Source organism: Triticum urartu, chromosome 2A, assembly GCF_056163025.1.
Source record: "Triticum urartu cultivar PI428250 chromosome 2A, HENAU_Tu73, whole genome shotgun sequence".
Classification (NCBI taxonomy): Eukaryota; Viridiplantae; Streptophyta; class Magnoliopsida; order Poales; family Poaceae; genus Triticum; species Triticum urartu.
The window spans coordinates 733,978,020-733,984,783 of NC_141874.1; the positions used below are offsets into that span (position 1 = coordinate 733,978,020).

The 6,764-nt window shown below is 42.4% G+C and overlaps 1 non-coding gene across 1 annotated transcript; it reads left to right on the plus strand.

The window, feature by feature from the left end:
• The first annotated feature begins 5,439 nt into the window (after positions 1 to 5,439).
• On the plus strand, positions 5,440 to 5,512 carry TRNAK-UUU (transfer RNA lysine (anticodon UUU)). The gene has a single exon. It is a non-coding gene; the product is annotated as a tRNA-Lys (tRNA).
• Positions 5,513 to 6,764: the final 1,252 nt, after the last annotated feature.

Below are 6,764 nucleotides of genomic sequence, written 5' to 3' on the forward strand. Positions count from 1 at the left end.
AAAGAATCCACTAACAAGGTTGATCAAGTCTTGTTAACAAACTCGTTCCGATAATCATGAAACCGGAGAAATTTCGAATAACACTAAGTTACCTCAACGGGGATATGCACATCCCCTATAATAAGAATATCATATTTCTTTTCGACAGTTGGTAGAGGAAATTTGAAATCTCCAAATATAATCAATGGAATTTTTCCAATAGAGTTGATACTATGAACTTGAGGTTGTTTCCTTGGAAAGTGTACCGTATGCTCATTACCATTAACATGAAAAGTGGCATTGCCTTTGTTGCAATCAATAAAGGCCCCTACAGTATTAATAAAAGGTCTTCCAAGAATAATAGACATACTATCATCCTCGGGAATATCAAGAATAACAAAGTCCGTTAAAATAGTAACATTTGCAACCACAACAGGCACATCCTCACAAATACCGACATGTATAGCAGTTGATTTATCAGCCATTTGCAAAGATATTTTCATCTGTTCAAGTAGTCTCCTTTTCAAGTAGATACACTTTGATACCAGACTGGTGTGCATTCTATGCTTACCCAGCGAGCGAAGGAGTGAGCCAATTCCTCTGTTCCAGTAGAGCCAATTCCTTTGAAGAATTGTTTACTTTCTTGTCTTTCCTCTAGTGAACAGAGTGGAAGACCAGGTATCTTCGTAGTTGGCTCTGGAATGATTGCTTGCAGGATTTCATATTTTCTAGTGATCAGCTTAGTTGGAAGAGATAGATAGGAGAAGCGAATGCCAGATGCGCGGTGTGCCAATCAATCCAATTTAGTGAGATCGAGTCAAGATAAGTAGGAAAAATTCTTTGGAGTAAAGTCGCCTGAAAGAAAGAATAGGAATTGATCTAGCTATAGTATAGATAGAGTGTCAGATGAAATGCTTGACAAGGCAAGGAAACAGAACTTCCACATCCTCTGTTCACACTACCTGGATTGGAATTGGTTCTATCGAGATATACTGACTTGAAACAGGAATTTCTTGGTAACTGTTGCTTCTTTAAAGCAAGTGCTTTCGGGTTGGCTCTTCTGATATGTGTATTTGCTACCCATACGGAACAATTTCATTGATGAAAGATGGATGGCTATTCTCCACATTTGCCAGCACAGTGCACTTTTTCTTCTATTTCGTGATTCCTTTCTTTCTGTCGCCATTTGAAAATGGATTTCTCCTCCTGGTTTTAGTCACACACGTCTTTTCCACCTAGGAAGGATGCCCCTACGATCATTCCATGCTCTGCCTTCGCCCTAGCGGTCCCCAGGGAAGGAAGCCAATAATGGGAGTGTTAGGGAGGAACTTCATTAATGAAAGGATTTGCACTGCCCCACCGTGCCGCAGGGACGAACTTCAATAGCCCATCATAGCACTCTCAGTCAGGGGGTTAGGGAACTCTTGAAGATATCGATAGAATAACATTTCTTTTTCATAAGTTTTAGTGGACGCAGAGCCAACAAGTGCAGTTTTTCAGCGTAAGGTCAGGTTACAGAAAGGCCTATTTTGATAAGAAAGGCATTGCAAACAAATAGGTAGAGCAGAGAGCTAACCTAAGGAGCGAGCTTGTTGTAGTTGGTCTAAAGGGGGAAATAAAGGACTGTCCTGCTACTACTTCCTTGATTCCCAGGAAAGAAGGAAGACCGAGGGTAACTAACTCTTCCTTCTGAAAAATCTATATCCCAGCTCGTTTTCATCGAGCCTTCCCCCCGTTTGGAGTATATCCAAGTGGTAAGGCATCAGTTTTTGGTACCGGCATGCAAAGGTTCGAATCCTTTTACTCCAGAGCATACTTATTCTAGAAAAAAGAAAAAGAAAAAGAAAGTTGCATCCCTAATAAATAAATGAAAGTAGATTTACATTATTTTTGTATTTCTAGGGGGAATGTTGAGGCAAACTTACGATGCTGACAAGCTGGTTAGGTGCCGAGTTGGATTAGACATCGCAGGTTTCAGTTTAAGAATTGGGAAGAGGTTAAGAACCTAGTGGAATCCACTGCGAGGGGAAGTGCTGAAGTGAAGAAAAGCCCCAATTTTTGAGAGGATTGCATAATTGGAGAGTAGAATTGGAGCAAAGCCGTGATCTGGTAGGCGACTGGTACAAGTGCTAGACTGGAGCTAGACAAGAAGTGTTGAGCAGGAACTTGAGCAATTCCAGAAACCTTAGAAGAAACTGGATATGTGGCAACAAGAAGGGCTTAGCCAGAATCTTGAAACAGGTATGATACCGGCACATATCAGCCTGATGTGATGTACCTGAATTCATTCATGTTCTGTGGAGTCTCTCTTTTAATATTCTTATTTTTCTCAGTTTAATTAGGAAGCAAATGCGGTTTCAAGATGAACTCAACCTCGAAAAGGAATTCAATTAGCTGTGTAGTTAGCCCTTTTATCTTTAATAATTGGTTGAAATGGATATTGCCTGTCACTTGAAAATAAGGTTGTTTCATTTAGAATTCAGCAAGTTTCTTAGAAAATTGTTGTTAAACAGGTTGACGTTCCACTGGGAATGGAATAACAAAGGCTTTTGGTAGTTTGTGGATCGAGATGTGATTCACTTTTTGAGTAATAGTTTCTTTCATTTGGTGTGCTCTTCCTGGAACCGGTAATAGGAAAAATTTGGTGCATTCTACTTTGCTGTTATGGTATTTACAATCCTTGAATTGTTTGAACCTGACTCTCATTATCTGTCTTCATGGTCTTGAGGGTATTTTGGATATCGTGGAGGTAACTGACGATGAATTTGTCTCTTGCCTCACCGATCTGAACACGGAGTTTCCGAAGCTACAAGAGTGCTTGGTTAAACGGTGCCATTAAGTTTCAACTGTCTTTAAACTTACTACTTCAAGTGCAATTATCAACTCCTTGCAAAATTGTTGGCTTTCTCATCTACAAAAGGCAACTCTAGTATGAAAGGAAACAGATAATTAGGTTCCACTCACTACGTCAACTAAAGAAACCGCATCTAGAGCACTTACCAGGGAAAATCGAATAAATAATGATGTAGTACGAGGGGATTTTTTTCTCACTATTGCCATCCTGTGTTCAGTTCCCATTTCGTAGTAGGAGAAAGACTCAAAGTCAATAGATTCCTGTCCTTTTCTATAGAAATAGGCTTGGTCAAGTGCTTAAAAAAGAGGTGACCCAAATGATTTCAATGAATTGCTATTTGGTCAGATTGGAACAATTGGATTCGAAAGGAAAGAAAGACTGTGAACGAAGAGGGCCGCCCATGATCGATTGGATTCGGCAAATAAAGTAGAGGGCCCGCCCGTGTCACCACCAGTCCACCGAACCAGCTGTAGATCGCTAACTCTCTTGTCAACGCCCGGAACTTATGTACGAGTTAAGAATGAATTGTCCCCGAGTAGAGAGGGCAGGATAAGGATTCAGTAAGAAGGAGAGTCTACTTATGGAAATGCCATCCTCTCTTTCCTTAGTAACAGAGTGACTAGCTACCCCGACTTTTTATTCCAGTTCCATTCTTACTGGTGCAGGAGTCCAAAGTGCATCTTCCAACTCCCTAACTGCGCCTTCCATGAAGATCGGGAGACCCCTCACGTGCCGCTGCCCGTGAGACTCGCCTTTGTACACTTTGCGCACCGCTTCGACTAGACCCCGCTACTACCTCGTATCCAAATACCTGCGATCTAGCTCATTCTTTTTTAAGCCCTGCAAGCCTAATAGAACCTTGTTTCCTGGGCCAAGTCAGCCTATAAGTAAGTAGGGCTGAAGACAATTTGTTTGTTAGTTTTTCAATCTTCTTCCTTATATGCTTAGAGTAAGTGGAAATGACCTCCTTGATCAGCAAGTAAGCGAGCGGTAGTTCAGTCTCCGACAAGTGAGGCCGAATAGCCCCAGGTGTCCTTTTCCTTCTAAACTAGCTGCTCTCGCTTGACTCTTCTAGTGAGCAAGCAAACTGGTCGGGGAACAGGGTCGGATCAAAGTAAGGAATGGGAATAGCACTCACTCGTTGAAGGTAAGCCAGAAACAGGGGTTGTCCTCTCCCTTACTTAAGTCCTAGTCCATCTTTTCGTGCCCCAAAGGGGAAGTCAAGCAATAATGAGGGAACTTGACCAACACCTGACAAAAGAGTTTGGTAGCTCGAAGGAAGCAGAAGCAAAACCTGCTTTCTTTCTATCCCAACCTCCAAGGGTTCCTCCCTGTATGACATAGTCCATTGGATTGGGGCAATGGTACGCACCTATGTTTGGTGTCCCCTCTCTCACTTCCTCGTCAGATCCTGGTCCCAAAGGGCAATACATTGAGTCGGAAAGACGGGGGGCTTTCGTAAATTCCATTATGTAGCCGAACTAGCCCCTGGATCAGCTCTCATAGTGGGAGAATTAGAGTCAAGTTAGGCGCAAAAGAGGGGGTTGACATCATTCGTCGTGATTGGATCAATCAGACTCCCCCACAGGAAATGCCAAGGGGCGCCCTTCCTCATTATCATCTACCGCCCATTTCTTCATCATCTGCTGCTGCCCTAAGTGCGTAAAGTAGGCTCAACTTCTTAGAATTCTAAATATCTTGTAGTAGCCGAAGGTAGTCCAGTCCGCTTGTTAGATTGAATTGAATCTTATATAACCTACGTAGCTAAAGAGAAAATCATAATAGTCTAAGTGGACCTCTCAAATGTATAAATAAGTAGACATTAGTCTTACTGGTTCGGTCTTTTTCTTTTTTTGTTATGATGCCCACATTTCATACTTCTCAATTCTTATTTATTCAAGGGTTCGTTTGTACTGAGTGACTCTAGGTCTATTCAGATGTAGCTTCAAGAGAGCTTTATTCGGCCTTTGTATGACCGTCTTCCCTTCCTGTCTATCTCCTTCGGTCAGGTAGTTCTGCTTCCGATGCCAGAGGAGTAGGGTGGGATAGAAGGGTGGTTTCTGAGTTCGAGATGTCTGAGCTTGGAGGTTCCGCTTCTCTAATGTGATAATAAAGCAACAAGCAACGCCGCTCCCATGCGCTCATCCCTTGCTTGTTCTTGAGCGCTAGTCATTCATCCCTAGCTGGGTTCTTGGGATATCTTGATTCTCTTTATGATGATGTAAGGGTCGGCAACAATGAATAAGGAATCGATCAGAAGTTCGCACCAATCGATCTACTGTAGGAGTAGGAGGTAGCGCGAATCCCCTCTTTCTTTGTTTAGAAGAGTGCTGGACCTCCACAACGTCAAACCATAGAACACAGCTCCTTTCGGTCGAACCCTAGGAAAGATGACTTTACCTTTTTCGTAGATAGTCTGAGTTCGAGCTACTGTAGTCTCCCCCGTTGACCTTCTTTTTTAGATAGAATCCTCAATGAGTGGAAAGGACTCCCAAACTTGCTCCACAGTACTATACCATACAGAGCCGCGCCCTTGTGATATGATAAGAAGAAAAGGGGCCAGGCCGCCCTCTTTTCTTTTCCGCACCAAGCCTTCTTGTAAAATCGGGTGTATAGCTCAGTTGGTAGAGCATTGGGCTTTTAACATAATGGTCGCAGGTTCAAGTCCTGCTATACCCAAAACAAAAAAAAACCACTCTTGTATTCATAAGGATGCATAGTAGCCTTCAAAGAGCACTCTTTGGCCTTGAGAAAAGCCCCTTTCTCATCAACATCTCGACTTCGCTCGTTGTTTGAGGTAAGTATAAAGGAGATCAGATCTGTCCCGGGAATCGAAGGATACAGAAATATGGAATCGAGCACATATTATAGGAAACAAGCAAACAGAATAGGTTGGATCCCATCTTTAACTGTACAGAGCAGCAGCCTACTATTGATTGATGATCTTACCTTCCTGAGAGTCGAGGAACAGCAGATGAGATAGCCGAAAGGGGGGACCCGGGGTAATAGGTTTCCTTTTCCGGTTTAGGCTTGAGAGAAATCAGGAACTGAACTGAGCACTCCACAAGTATGGATTGGATTGTTTCAGTCTGATACCAACTTTCATGCTGGAAGATAAGGTTGCCATACTGGGAAAGGGGGAAAGGAAATAGGATCCCCTCTCTTCTCTATAGGAATGAACTTCTCCTCGCCGACCACTGGCACTATACTTAGGTTAGGCGCAATAGGTGACTTAGGTTGGGTTGTCTGGATCAATCCTACAACGAATAGCTCTCTTTCCTTTTAATGGGACACTCACTAGATTCTGCTAAATAAGGATAACTGCAAAGATAAGCCGGGTCATCCGAAAATCCAGGAAATATTTCCTTGACTTTCTGCATGGCATATTTCCTATCATTTCACAACCTACTTTTTTTCTTAGTTAGATACTATAGCACCTTCCCTTCATGGGGAGATGTTTATATACCATCTAAATTCATTCATTCATTCATTACTTACTTGCTCTTCTTTCCCAGTGATCGGAATAGGGATTTCCATGGATTGTAGGCCCTCGATTGTAATGATGGTATCAATGAAAGATGAAATAACATGATACTATTTAAAGCAATGGTTGATAGAGCGAGATATAACCTTGATTGGGTAGACCGAGAAGCAAACCACTAAGCAACTGGACTGCAGCCCCGAGAAAACAAGCAGTTCGGAAAAGCAAGTCAGGAATACGATGGCGATGCAGCAACGATACGCATTCCCGCAAGGGGTAGTGAAAAGCCATTAGGGGGAAGAGATAGGTTTCTTATTCTAAGCCAAATTACTATACCATAAGGAGATTACCATTATGAGATGACACTTGAGAGGGCACTTTAAAGTGATTGAACCCACTTTCCATGTTAGTTTAAGCAACAATATCGCTAGGGACCAAAGTAGTGAAAAC